At 47.4% G+C, this 15,152-nt stretch overlaps 1 protein-coding gene across 1 annotated transcript in view; it reads left to right on the top strand.

The window, feature by feature from the left end:
• Positions 1-10,331: 10,331 nt before the first annotated feature.
• The window catches only part of gnaz (guanine nucleotide binding protein (G protein), alpha z polypeptide), a 16,619-nt gene continuing 11,798 nt past the window's right edge, over positions 10,332-15,152 (top strand). The window contains exon 1 of the mRNA XM_047017903.1: positions 10,332-10,636. The gene's annotated coding sequence lies outside the window, so the exon portion shown is untranslated. The remainder of the gene's footprint in view (positions 10,637-15,152) is intronic.

Here is a 15,152-nt window from a genome sequence, read left to right as displayed (position 1 = left end):
TTAAGACATGAAGTCATTAAAGTCAGATTGAACTCTTGGCCTTGTTGAGGAGGCCAACAGCGGAATGGAAGAAACTGTTTGTGTGGCGTGAGGTTTTGGTCCTGATGGACCGCAGCCTTCTGCCGGAGGGGAGTGACTGAAACAGGGAGTGTCCAGGGTGGGAAGAGTCGGCCACAATCTTCTTCGCTCGCCTCAGGGACCTCGAGGTGTGCAGGTCCTCGAGGGAAGGCAGATTGCAGCCAATCACCTTCTCCGCAGTGCGGATGATCCGCTGCAGCCTGCTCTTGTCCTTGGCAGTGGCAGTAGCGTACCAGATGGTGATGGAGGAGGTGAGGATGGACTCAATGATGGCTGTGTAGAAGTGCACCATCATTGACTTTGGCAGGTTGAATTTCTTCAGCTGCCGCAGGAAGTACATCCTCTGTTGTGCTTTCTTGGTGAGGGAGCTGATGTTCAGTTCCCACTTGAGGTCCTGGGAGAGGATAGTGCCCAGGAAGCGGAAGGACTCCACAATGTTTACTGGGGAGTCACACAGGGTGATGGGGGTGAGTGGGGCTGTGTTCTTCCTGAAGTCCACAACCATCTCCACTGTCTTGAGAGCATTGAGCTCTAGGTTGTTCTGGCTGCACCAGGTCACCAGGTTGTCCGCTTCCCACCTATAGTCAGACTCGTCTCCACCAGAGATGAGCCCAATGAGGGTGGTGTCGTCCACAAACTTCAGGAGTTTGACGGATGGATGACTGGAGGTGCAGCTGTTGGTGTACAGGGAGAAGAGCAGAGGAGAAAGGACGCAGCCGTGGGGAGATCCAGTGCTGATGGACCGGGAATCAGAAACTTGCGTTCCCAGCTTAAAGCACTGCTTCCTGACAGACAGGAAGTCTGTGATCCACCTGCAAGTGGAGTCGGGCACGTTCAGCTGGGAGAGCTTGTCCTGAAGCAGGGCGGGGATGATGGTGTTGAAGGCAGAGCTGAAGTCCACAAACAGGATCCTGTCGTAGGATGCTGGGGAGTCCAGGTGCTGTAGGGTGAAGTGGAGGGCCATATTACCTGCATCGTCCACAGAACTTTTCTAAATTATTCCGCTGGCAACATAATATATGCACAAATGTACAAAGTGTCTGAAATAAGTAACCATAACAACAGTGACGGAGTCAAAGCCTCCATTTAAAACTTTGAAAGACTTTATGTCAAATCAAATCAAATCAAATTTATTTGTATAGCCCTTTTTACACGCAAGCATGTCACAGAGGGCTTCACATGCGCCCATAGAACTGCCCCTCAACCAACCTAAACCCTCAAGGAAGACAAGGAAAAACTCCCAGAAAAACTCCCACCGGGAGAAAAAATGGAAGAAACCTTGGGAGGAGCAATTCAGAGAGGGATCCCCTCCTCCAGAGACGGTTGGTAAGAGAGAGGAGCAGAACACAAGCTAAACATAGTCATACAGTGTCAATGGGTTTTGAAACACCAAAATCCATTGTTCGGCTTTATAGACGTTGGATGGGACCGGGAAACTCGCTGTTGGCCGTCATGGAGACTGGATTCCGGGTGACGACCTGGTTCAGCGTAGGCAGACCGACGACCAAGCAGGTCCTGACAGCTCAAACCCCCCACACCACAGGGAATGTGTGGGGGGGGGGACAGAGAGGAGAGCAGGGATTAGAGAATGCCAGGAGCAGCTAACAGTTACAGTCATAATAGAATGAGATCCCCACCGGTCAAGTGTGAACTAGTGCAGCAATTTAACAGAGCAAAAAGGGTATTTGATGCAGCCCCACACACCAAAACAACGACAGCCCCCCTCAGTTGGAACATGAAATCTGTTCCAGGGGAAAGAACTCTAAAGTAGGTTATACTTATACGAATAAGGATGAAAACAACCAGTCCCCCGTTGTCTCCAACTAGTAATAAAAACTATAACAGTAACAATATACAGCAACGGAACTATAATAATAATAATACTTACAATATACAGTAACAGGTTTACTTTATTTGTAACATCTAGCTGGGCAATGTGAACATAAGCTATAATTAAAATTTAAAAGTTACATGTGATACACACATAGGCAAGCACACACCCCAGGTTTACATATAAAGTACACACATACTTCCCTTTAACAATCATAGAATTGACTAAACAAGAACGTTTTTAATCTAGTTTTAAATGTCGAGACAGTATCAGCTTCCTTAATTGAGATGGGTAATTTGTCCCAAAGAAGAGGTGCTCTATATGAGAACGCCCTACCTCCAGCAGTTTTTTTCTTAACTTTGGGTATTACCAGATAGCCGGCATTTTGAGATCTTAGAGTCCTTGCGGGGCAATAGGGTGCAAGGAGACCGGAGAGGTACAGTGGTGCCAATCCATGCAGAGATTTGTAAGTTAGTAGTAGAACTTTGAAATCAGCTCTGGCTTGGATAGGGAGCCAGTGTAAAGAGATAAGAGTCGATGTTATATGATCAAACTTTCTAGTTTTAGTCAATAGTCTAGCAGCAGCATTTTGCACCCGCTGTAAGTTTTTTAGGTAGGTAATTGGGAGGCCAGAGAACAACACATTGTAGTAGTCCAATCGGGACATAAATATGCATGTATTAGTTTTTCAGCATCATCCTTTTTCGTATTTTGGCAATATTACGTAGATGGAAAAATGCTGTTCTGGTGATTTGCTTAATATGGTACTCAAACGAAAGGTCTGGGTCCATTGTGACTCCCAGATTTTTTACCAGCTGGCTTTGAGATACTTTGACGCCGTCTAAGTCTAAGGTTAGATGGGATAAATTATTTCAGTGTTTTTTCGGACCAAAAATTTGAACCTCGGTTTTATCCGAATTAAGAAGAAGGAAATTTGCAGTCATCCAAGTTTTCAACCCGGAAACACAGGTTTCCATAGCATGTGGAAATTCTCCCGGCTTTATAGACATGTATAGCTGAGTATCATCTGCATAGCAGTGAAAATCTACCCCAAAACTTCTAATTACGTTTCCTAAAGGCAACATATAGAGTGAAAATAACAGAGGGCCTAAAACTGAACCCTGTAACCTGTAACTGAACCCTTATAAGAAGCGAACTTGTATTTACAACAATGAGTGACGTCAATATTTATTTTAACCTATTTGAAAAATTTTACTTATCTGAATGTAGGCTACTGTGTCCAGGGGCGAATCTAGGTTCCCACTTTTGGGGGGGCTAAGCCCCTAGATAAAACCTATAAATTTTCCTGTGAAACTAAGGGGGTCTGGGGGCGTGCAGAAGCGCGGAAGCGCGCGTCGGACAGTTCACGCCTCCGCATCGTCCATTACCAGGTGATATTGGACACCTCGTTGGGCATTATCCCAAACCTACTTATCAAGCCTTCTCAAGTGTGTTTCAGGTGTTGCCTAGCAACCAATTACTTTTGATAGAAAGCGGACAACACAGTTCTGCTAAAATGACTCATATGACCGAACGGTCGAGGTTAGTAAGTAGTTAATAATAATTCAATTTTAAATTTTTTATAATTTTTAGGGGTGCCGAGATGAAATTTAGGTTTGCTTGAGCACCCATAAAAAGAGTCTAAAATCGCCACTGGTTTGGGGGTAGGCTATATAATTTTTCAGAAGGTTGAATCGTTTTAAATGGGCACTATATCTCTTTTTAGTTTTTAGGGTGTACTTTATGATATATGGAACGACAGTGAAATAATATGTGATTTGTAATACACATTAGCCTCGAAATGAACAAAGAATGTAAGATTCCACACTCCCTAGCACTCCCATAGCCTATTTATTAGGACTTGCATAAACTTGCATAGTCACTCAGAGGCTGTGTAAAGTCTGTTCAGTCCAACTGACATTAATAAATTGTACAGTAGCCCTCCCACCAAATACCAGATGAAAACATTAAAAAAAACATGGATACGTTTGGTTACTATATAGAGATATCCAATCATTAACCAATCACAAGCAAAGCAGATGCCAAAACGCTTTTTTTTTTTTTTTCGTGTCATATGTTACCGTCACCCATTGTGTCTTGCCATTCTGGGGTCATGCATTTAGGTTAGTGTGAAGTGAGGTAAGTTGCAGCGGTGTAGATCGTGTTGTAGTGTCGTTGCACTAAGGCGCATGTGTATAAGATAAGAACAAAGGGTTATTTGTTTGTTCAAGGTATTGGCCATTTATAAGATAACATGACTGCATGCTCTTATGGGTCTTCCCTTTTGGCACTTGTTTAGTTTTTTCACAATGTATGCTTCATGTTTTGGCTGCTTGCAATGTTTGGGATTACCTCGTTGTTATGATCAGTGACCTATGTTCTTTTTGTAAAGCTCTCTCTTGGAAGTCGCTTTGGATAAAAGCGTCTGCTAAATGCATAAATGTAAATGTAAATGACTAACAGATGTGACATATTTACCCATGTATATTATTTGGATAGATTTGAATGTGACACGGGAAGTATACAGCAGTGCTATGGGGGGTCAGACAGCTGAGCGGTTAGGGAATCGGGTTATTAATCAGAAGGTTGCTGGTTTGATTCCTGGCAGTGTAAAATGACGTTGTGTCCTTGGGCAAGACACTTCACCCTTCTTGCCTCGGGGAGAATGATAACAGCGTCTGCTAAATGACTACATGTGAAAATGTGTTATGTTGCTCCTGTTGTTTATTACCACAGTTATTATTTAATATTACAACCATAATGACTTGTTTGGTTTGTACACATTGTATTTTCGAAGCAACTTATCATGCATTCAGTAATTATTATCCTACCTTATTTTATGGTCAATATCATCTATTTTATCATCTGTAGATTCTAGAATGTAGAATGTCTAGAAATATTATATTCTGACCAGTGCAAATCTGGCATGCAGTACCACATTTGGCCACTGGATGTCAGGCTAGAAGTACGAGACAACTCGGAGGTTGAAGACCTCGCAGTACCTTCACACAAGATCTGGGTCGTTTCAATCTGAAACACAATCTCTAGCTATCCCCTTAAAGCTGTTAACACCCGCACCTCCTGTTACGAACTTGTAAAATGTTGACTATTAAAAGTGACACAACAACCACCAAGAGAAAACATCAATATAAAAATGATCGATATTCAATTTTACTGTGGACGTGTTCCTATTTGACTAAATGTTGGCTTGGGTAAAACAGAGAATGTGTGAGTGAAATAGAGAGATGGAGAGAAAGAGGGAGGGGTGAGAGGAAGGAGAAAGAGATGTGCCCGCTGTTAGATGTTATCTAGGTCAACAGGGGGAGTGCTCATTCGTGGCTGCACGCCTGCGTACCAAATATGTGATTGAACCGTTTCTGTAACAGCCACCCACTGCCTGTGCGCTCGCTGTCTCGTGTGTCATCCCTCGTCATTAAATACCCATACTTCACTGCCACACCTGTCTTAAAAGACATCCGCTCTGCTAGCCTTTGAAAAAAAATCTGAATGAATAACGGTCTTTGTTTTAATTAATATCATTCTATTTGCAGCACCGAACTAAGAAGATGGACGAATACTGGAGAACTGGGTCAATATCTTTGCACCGTCTCTCTGAGAACGAAGGAAATGTGGTTACAGATATAGATCAAACAAATGCAACGCTTCTGGTGTACAGAAATATATAGATAACGTGGCCCATGGTGAGCACGAAAGAGAGAGAAAGAGAGAGAGAAATTGAGACGGTTGGAGGGGAAACGAAAAGAAAAAGACAAGGACAGAAAATGAGAGAGAAATAGATTGATATGACAAAGTAAAAAAAAAAATACATAAGAAAGAACACATATTCCTATAAATATACACATCAAATACTGTAAACATAAATACAGTCAACGTAGGACATCCTGTACACAGTCCTGTACACATCCGGGCCAGGCGAACATTAATTCTCAGATTCAAAGCACCTGATTACTTTCCTCGACTGGTTCAAATGGAGTCCGAACACAGTGTGAGTATTGTTGCGGATGTGTGGACAGAGTCTCAGGCCTCCAGTCATGTGGAGAAACTAGAAACCTTTCGTATGTGTCAGTCCTGCTGACAGCGCTGGCTCATGTTCCCTTGTCTACCATCGATGAAAATGAACGCGCTCTCAAACCCCATTATCTGAAATGACAATCAGCCTTCTTAGCCGTTTTTGTTGCGTCATGAAGAGAGACTTGCTTTCAGGATCTGCAGCAAACATCTTGGTGCATGACCGGAATGGAAAGATGGGGTGGTTTTGGAGAGTACAACAATTGCCACCCACACAAGGGAGTTGTGATGGGTTGTGTCATTGACCCATCATGGCTGTATCTTCGAACAGCACTCTACATACAGACAATAAACGATTCACAAACTGGTTGTGTCCGTTGTCTCCGTGGTGACACCAAAGGTAGATGAGTGTCGTGTAATTGGCTGTCAGATTGGTCCTTGCACTGTAGCTCTGGCAACGCAAACAAACAAGGACAGGCCCGAATGAACCCCAGTAGGCCAACACAAGTGAATCTGGGGGAAACAGAACATGAAACATGAATGTGAGTTGTGCCTTTGGTGAGAGCTTCCACTTTCTGTCCTGTGCTAACCTGACCTTTTACATGAGCCTGGCTTTCATGTTTGTTTGTGCCATCGTACCCACAGGCTGTAAAGTGATCCAGCTTTCCTACGGTCAGGTACGGCAGTTGGAACTCACTCTCAGGGACTACGATACAAACCCCACAATACTCAGCTTTTACTGAATACAATCTCACACGGCAGCAGGATGCGCCTACTCTTCTGATATATGTCATCAGCGTTAAGAGTTATGTAGCCATTCAAATATTCAGCTGATACCGCCATTAAGAACCACAGCTTCACTGATGGTTCTGGTGTGATGACGCAATGCTGGGCAACAGAAGAGAGAGATAGAGAGGGAGGGAGAGAGAGAGAGGGGGAAAGAGAGGGAGAGAGAAAGAGAGAGAGAGAGAGAGAGAGAGAGGGAGGGAGCGAGAGAGAGAGGGGGAAAGAGAGGGAGAGAGAAAGAGAGAGAGAGAGATAGATAGAGAGGGAGGGAGAGAGAGAGAGGGGGAAAGAGAGGGAGAGAGAAAGAGAGAGAGAGGGAGACTCCTGTCCTGGCAGGCCCCGTGCTGTCGCCAGCCTGCTGAAGCAGCAGCAGTGCCTGCTGGCAGTAGGGAGCCTGCATGTCTCTCCCAGGGTGAGCCTGTGAAGGGGGAGGGGGGGGGGAGAGGAGAGGGGGAGAGGAGAGGAGAGGGGAGAGAGGAGCATTTCGGAGCCTTTTCCGGGGCTCCAGGGTTCTGTGGGATCCGGGTGAGTCGACACGGTTACCACGCCCGATGAGAGAGCCTGATCAAAGCTGCCCTGTTCCGCCTGACCGATTTCCACAGGATTAAGGATTAGGGAGCATGGAAGCTGAGAGAGGAGAGGGCACAGGGAAGGAGGGAGGGAGGGGGGAATTAGGGTGAGAGGGATAGAACGAGAGGAAGATGAATTGTTAGACAGCGACTGGCAGAGACAAACTGGAATGTGATTACCAGTATGGATGAGGGTTGACTCACTGAGTCATTTGGATTGATCCTTGCCTTCTGAGTTAGCCACGCCGGGCTAAACTAAGGACGAGAACTCATGGCGGATGCTTGGATTTAAAAAAACACTGGTGTTCATGTTCAGTAGCAATACATTCCTAACTCAACCACCCCTGTACAAATGACTGAAAATGTAAATGTACCTAAAATGGTTGTTCAAGACAGGGTTACGTTTGGTTTTTCTTAGCTATTGAAACCAACAAGGTGTGGAAAGTACCTTTCTCTTTATTACTGCTGCGCCTTAATCACAGCCCCACTGAGGTTAAAAAAACAACTTCAAACAACATGATAACATTGGAAATAAATGATAGCATCAAATAATTCTACAGAGGAAACATTGACTTGGTATTCATCACCCTTCTCGTAAAAGTCGATCTCTGGGAAACACCTTTTCTACCACAAGGTCAGCTAGCAGAACTGGAACACAGAACATAAGAGGCTCCTCTGTTTGACTTCAGAACACACACCCAAAGAACTTGTAAAAATAGGGCGCTTCTTCATTTAAATCCCTCTTGGTATAACATTAGATGGTGTTCATGCACGAAGGGACACATCCATCAAGCATTGTCGGAGGTGAGGAGATTCTAGTTCAACTTTCATGGTACAGTAAGGGGTGCGCGATGCTGCAGAATTGTGAATCCCTTCTAAGGGCCTCTGATAGTTACACATCTAACAAATGATTTATTCTGTTACCAGAAGGACCATATAGACCTTCCTGATATCTGGGTAGCAGAAACGATCTGTGTTTTAGATTTGGTGTTGTAGAATATGTACAAGAAGCAATCCAAAGCAAACATGGGGGTGAGTTTCAGCTGAAGCTGGGACACGGCCTTGGAAGAACGGAGCCTAAACTGACACAAGAACAAGTTTGAAAGGTAAATATTTAAACTAACCAGACTGGCTCCAGGTTTGAACAGTGAGACAGCATCAGTCCTGCCAAGCTATGCCATGCCAAACCAAGCCATGCCAAACCAAGCCAAGCCAAGCCAACACACACACGTCCTGGTTACCCACGTCACACAGAGACCATCCAAGAAGACCAGGATCTGCCAAGGACCTCCTCAATCAACACTCCTCTTTTGTTTATAAAACAAAAATACACATATATATATAAACAAAATAACGCCCTTGATGAACATGACATCACGTGACGTTAGTATTATGTTCTTCACCTCACCTATATGAGATGCTGAGAGAGACTGTCTGATCAATCACCTTCTGTAGCAATGCCAGCTCTAGGGAACAATCTAGAACTCTTGTCAGCATAGAGAGGCTGGGGGGTGGTGATGGGGGGGGGGATTCAAGCAGTATGATTCATTCATTCAATCATACATTAGTGCAACATGTCCCACCCACTTTTTGGAAACGGCTATTCCGTCCGCCCCGCTTTCATTTCTAAAAGTTACATTTAACGGACGCATCCTCGGCAAAAAGCTGTCCCGCCCACATTTGAAAGCGGACCTACGGCCTCAGGCCTTCATCACAGACCTGTCTGCTTGTAGGGGGGGGGGTTAGAGACCCGGGTGTGGTGGAGGGAGAGCTGCCTGTAGGTGGGGGGTTCGAGACCCGGGTGTGGTAGAGGGAGAGCTGCCTGTAGGTGGAGGGTTCGAGACCCGGGTGTGGTAGAGGGAGAGCTGCCTGTAGGTGGAGGGTTCGAGACCCGGGTGTGGTAGAGGGAGAGCTGCGACCGTCTCCCCTCCACAGAGGTTTGTTCACACTGCTGTGTCTAATGCATTCAGTGTTCACTGGATCCAGGGCGCGCCCAACAATTACAGTTCCCTGTCCTTATCACAACCCCTGCAATCTGATACTGAGGCTCTTTCTTCTGGCCAGTGTGTGTGTGTGTGTGTACGTGCTTTTGTGTGTGTAGCTTGTGTGGGTGTAAAGGTGTCTTTTTACAAATAGGCCTGTCAGCATTTGTAATGACGGATGTGTAATGCATGTTATGTGTCTGCTTCAGCCTGTGTGTGTGTGTGTGTGTGTCCTTGCTTGAATATGAGCAGGAAATACAAGACCTGTTTTACGCACTCGCCTCCCGTGCAGGGATGGGGCGGGTGTGTGTTTGTGTGTGTGTGCTGAACAGCTAAAACACCTCCTTCATAAAACATTGGGGGTTTTAATTGGTCCAAAAATCCGTTTTTTCATGAAAGCCAATTGGAATAAAGGAAGTGGTTCCATTGTCACAGAAACAGTTGGCACGGAAACACCACATAACACCATTATCCAATCCCCCCTCCTGGTCCCTTGTCGTCATGCGTTTATACCCTCCCTCCTCTCCCTCCCTCCCCTCCTGTTCTCTCCCTCTCCCTCCAGCTTGCTCGCTTTTTCAGCCATCAATGAGGTCTCGACAACAACCCAGCTGTTGACATGTCAGCAAGCAACGCTGTAAAAACCTTGAAAAAAAAAAAAAATCAAACAGGCAAACGTTCTGCAGTTGTTTTCCTTGCTACACGTAAGGGTCTCTGACAGCTTCTGTTTCAGCGTCTTCTGAAAACCCGTTTGGGTGCATGAAATAAATAAAAAAGATAGCCACATTGAACGTGTCGGTTGTCGTCTCTTCTCCATCAGTTGAGTCATTCACCCTTTTCCTCTCGGTTTCTGTTTCCCTCACAATTTAATCCTGTCCGCTTTCGTTCTCTCTCTATCCCTACAGACTCCTCCCTCTATTTCTCTCCTGCACGCGCGCACGCTCTCTCTCTCTCTCTCTCTCTCTCTCTCTCTCTCTCTCTCTCTCTCTCTCTCTCTCTCTCTCTCTCTCTCTCTCTCTCTGTCTCTCTCTCTGTCGCTCGCTCTCTTCCTCTCTCGCTCTCTGACACACTCAAACGCACGCACACACACACGCCCTCCTCCCCCATCCCTGCAGTGTCTCAACTGCCTTGGAGCAAACAAGAGAGGAAATAGAACACAGACAATAATAAGAGAGAGATAGAGGGGGATAGAAAGGAAGAGAACGAGAGAGAGAGAGTGTGTGTGAGAGTGGGTGAAAGTGAGACAGATATGAGGCTGTCGGAACGGCAGCAGGACTAAGAGTGGATTTCGCCCCGGTCGTCCTCTCCCCTAGCCAGCGTTTGTCTGCAGTATCCTCTGAGAACGGCCAGCGAGCGCTGAAGAGGTAAGCCTGCCTGTTTGCTCTTCTCGCACACACACCCTTTTTTTTTTCTCTTCTTTTTTTTTTCTTCTTTGCCATCACCGCTGGAACGCTTGGCCTCTTGCGGGGCCCCCTCTTTGTTTGTCTGGGGATGGGGAGGGGAGTTAGTGTGTCAGCGTACTCCGCTGATACATCCATGTGGATGCAGGGAAGGGAGGAGGTTTTCCCTCCTTGGCTGAGCTGAGGAGATGCTGCTGGGTGAGGGAGATTCGAGGCGACTCCTCCGGTCCCCTCCTCCGCCGTCCACCCTCCACCCTCCCCTCTCCGCCCTCCACCCTCCGTGCAGACAGGGGCTGGAGACGCCGGTGCCTGTGTGAGCTCGGCGTTGACTCGTCTCCTCCCCGCACATCAGGACGGCCCGGATTCACGTCGGGGAATCTAGACAGGGAGGAGGGTTGGTTTGGAAAGGGTGCCTGTGTGCGTGTTGTACCGGCGTGTAGCGCGTGTGTGTGTGTGTTGTGTCTGCCTGTAACGTGTGTGCGCGGGTGCATCCCGCCGACCGACAGAGACGGACGAGGCTGAGGGCACTGTCACGTAGGATCAGGTGTCGGAGGCTCCCGGTAGAGAGCCGCTCGGCGGGGGCCGTGGACGGACGGCCCAACATTGGCCTTCCTTCAGCCTCGTAGCACACGTACGCACGCTCACGCACACACACACGCACGGTGGGCTCGGCCCTCCCTTCCGCACGTCCCTTCTCAGCGCTCCCTGGGACGTGCTCGGCGTTGGTGGGGTGAGCGCGAGCGGCGTTCAGAGGCAGCGTGGCGTTCAGAGGCGGCTGAGAAGGATCGCCAGGCTCCCTTGTGTCTTTAGACGGAGGCGTCGCTAGGATTTGTTGATCGGCGACCGTGTGTGTTTGTGTGGTTGTGTGCGTGTGGTTTTGTGTGTGTGTGTGTGTGAGGGAGAACCTGGGCAGGGAGGGGCTGAGGGCTGGGTGGGGGGTGGGGGAGGTTAACAGTGGGGAGGCAGATGGGGTAGAGTGGCGGAGGTTGATGCAGCGAAGAGAGAGTGAAGGAAAGAGAGAGATAGAGAGGGAGGGAGAGGGAGGGAGAGAGTAAGAGAGGGAGTGAGAGAGAGAAACAGAGTGAAAACAGAAGTAAAAGAGAAAGAGAGACAGAATATAATTCCATAAAAAGCGGACACTGATGCTTAGCTGAGCACTGGATGTAGAGATGGCAGGACATTCATGAGTGATAGGTGCATGAATGAACCAGAACAGCCACTGTTAAGGCCCTAAGAAATCCAGCATCCAGCAAATATGGTGGAAATATTCCCATGATGATTCCAATGACTGTGCGGAGCAGTGGAGCAAATTGAATCATGAGAATCAAGACGTGTGCTTGTGACTGTTCGACTCGATGGATTTAAAATGCAAAACTGTATTTTCTCTATCAACACCCTCTCTATCTTTACATCTTACATTTCTAATGTATAATGTACGATTTTGACATTTTGAAAGTAACCCTTTTTGGGATTGTTCCCTTTCTGAATGTAACGCTTTTAGTCTCAATATCCAGGAGATTCAGACAAGTATGTTGTGAAATAATTAAATTGTGCTGTAATATGAGTATGGCTAGCAATGTTTGGACCACAGCAATGATTCTAAGAGGCGTTTCCTAGAAACCAGACCCATGGTGGTGTCATTGGAAGGACTGTTAACTGGCACACCCTCAACTTGCTGTCAGATCAACTCCCAGGGCACAGCAGACGTCATCCACCTAACCCACCAACCAGACACAGCAAACACCCCTACCTCACCACTTCCCCAGTCCACCTTAAATCGCTTTTAACAACAAAAAAATATTTTCAAACCACCTGTAAACATGCAGTTGACTGTAATCAACTCCTTTTCCCAGAATGCCACCACGGAACTGCAGGTCAGAGGCACGAGAAACATTCACATGTTCACACCCCAGAATATCTGCGTCCGAGTTAGCAGCCTGAAGCGCGACGCTCCAGAAGTGGACCTGATTAGCGATGCAATTAGCCAGTGCTGCGGAGAGGCCTGTGGCCGTGGTGGGAGGAGGGGGGTAGAGGCCACGTGGTTTAACCCCAAGCTGGGGGAGGTTTCTGATGACCTTGGTGGTAACAACAGGCGACAGGGATCGGCTCGTCAAATCAGGGCACATCACATGCTTCCTGAACACGTTTCAGCCACAAACCCACTTGGTTCAAAATGGTGCGACCGGGGTTGGAAGTCGAGATGAACCAACAGGTAGTTCTTAGGAGACACGCTATTCTCATTAAAAAAAAACGTAAAAAAAGCGTAAAAAAAAGCATTCAAAAAAATAAAAAAAATAAAAGATTGCATCCAAAAAGAAGGCGGAACACGTATTCGCCCGTATTTTGAACAGGGTCGCTCTCTCGCAACATTTCTCCGCCCCTACCACACACCGTCAGCAAAACACCCCATAAAAACGTTTGATAGCATCGACCGCCGAACGGAGAACAGAACCGCAATTTGAAGCAACCTCCCGTGACCCTCCCTTGGCCGGTCATCAACCGGCTCTTTGTGCGACGTGACGGCCTGGGACAGCGAAAACAGACTTTGCTCTAAAGCGACGCTCAAACAGAAAAGGGCCGCAGGCTCGGGGCTGTGTGTTGTGCCCTCGTGACCCCGCTCAGTCCAGCTGACTGCCATGTTGACGTGACGTCGCAACGTAGGGGTCCGTTACACGCCATGACGCCCTCCTGCACTTCAGGAAAACGACCGACGAGGAAATGTTTTGACATCACACATATCCACATACTGTGGGGACTAGCAGGACGAGAATCCATATAGCGTACTCTGCTAACAGTGCATGTTCAGAGCAGGGCACCAAACCAATAAATTATAAACCACGTAACTTCAGTGTTAGTGTCGCGAACATGAGTGGATGTCTGAGGCCCCATCGATCACCTGATTCTGAACGATCTTTCCAATTGGACTGGCCTCCCTGCTCCCTTTACTCCCCGTTCAGCTGGCTCAGCATCCATCTTTGTTTGGGGCCTTTAATCCTTGCCAGGTATTCTGAGCCAAAGTGTCATCTTAACACAAAGAAGACGGAGAAACTTCCTCTGGCAGCCCTGCTCCCCTGCATGCTGGCATGTGGAGGCCAGATAAGAACAAACCAAACAGAAAAGAGGATTTCTGTCAGTTGGAAATGAACAGAATTAGCGTGAAGCTTTGTCTTTTCATTGTGCAATAAGTAAGGATTAAGTTGTCTCTTGGTCTTACGTAAATCTACAGTACATAAATGTCATTCTTCCCTCTTCTCTCGCTGTCTCTCTCACTCCCTCAATCTGTCTCTCTTGGTTCCTGTATCTCTCCGCCCTCCATAATCTCTGCTCAGTGTTCAGAAATAGGCCCCGTTCGCTCACATCTCTTTACACGTATATATGTGTGTGTACTTTTTGTGTGCGTGTATACTGTGTGTGTGTTTGTACTGTGTGTGTGTACAACTGTATATGTGTGTGTGAAAGTACTGTATGTGTCGCGTGTGTGCATGTGTCTGCATGTGTGTGAGTGAGGGTGTGTGTGTGTGTGTCTGTGTCTGAGTGTGTGTGAGTGAGCGTGTGTGTGTGTGTGTCTGTGTCTGAGTGTGTGTGAGTGAGCGTGTGTGTGTGTGTGTCTGTGTCTGAGTGTGTGTGAGTGAGCGTGTGTGTGTGTGTGTTGCTGGCTGAGAGACCCTTCCTTCCTGTACTCATTACCAACAGGACAGAGAGGCCGAACAGAGAATCTTTGTGCTCCATTCTTCACACATAACAACAGTCATGTGATGACAAGCAGGAGGAGGTGCAGGGGAGGAGGGGGGAAGGGAGGAGGAGAGGGGAGGGGAGGAGGAGAGGGGGAGGAGAGGGGGGGAGGAGGAGAGGGGGAGGGGAGGGGAGGGGAGGAGGGGGGAGGGGAGGAGGAGGGGGGGGGAGGAGAGGGGGGGAGGAGGAGAGGGGGAGGGGAGGGGAGGGGAGGGGAGGAGGGGGGGAGGGGAGGAGGAGGGGGGGGGGAGGGGAGGAGGAGGGGGGGGGGATTGGAGGAGGGATGTGGGAGGAGGAGGAAGGGAGGGAGGGGAGGGGGAGTGCTTCGCAGTACAAGGGTTTTGGGGAGGGGGCTGGGGTGAGTGCAAATGTGTGTGTGTGCGTGCGGGGTGTGTGTGAGTGAGTCGGACAGTGTATGGTGAAAGTACAGCCTTTGGCTGATTTTGAAGTCCATGTGCAATCCTACTGATGTCTGCGCTGATGAGCGTGAGGACATATGGGTGGATTGTGTGTGTGTGTTAGTGTGTGTTAGTGAGTGTGTGTGTTAGTGTGTGTGTGTGTGTTAGTGTGTGTGTTAGTGTGTGTGTGTTAGTGTGTGTTAGTGAGTGTGTGTTAGTGTGTGTTAGTGTGTGTTAGTGTGTGTGTGTGTGTAAGTACCCTTGAACAGGCCAAGTTCAATAAGATAATGGTTTTCTCATCCTCATGTGGCTTTTAGCTGGTTGTAACAAATAACATTGCAGTAATAAGG

The sequence above is a fragment of the Hypomesus transpacificus genome, unplaced genomic scaffold (assembly GCF_021917145.1).
Source record: "Hypomesus transpacificus isolate Combined female unplaced genomic scaffold, fHypTra1 scaffold_84, whole genome shotgun sequence".
Taxonomy (NCBI): domain Eukaryota; kingdom Metazoa; phylum Chordata; class Actinopteri; order Osmeriformes; family Osmeridae; genus Hypomesus; species Hypomesus transpacificus.
This window is presented reverse-complemented; position numbering and strand designations above follow the sequence as displayed.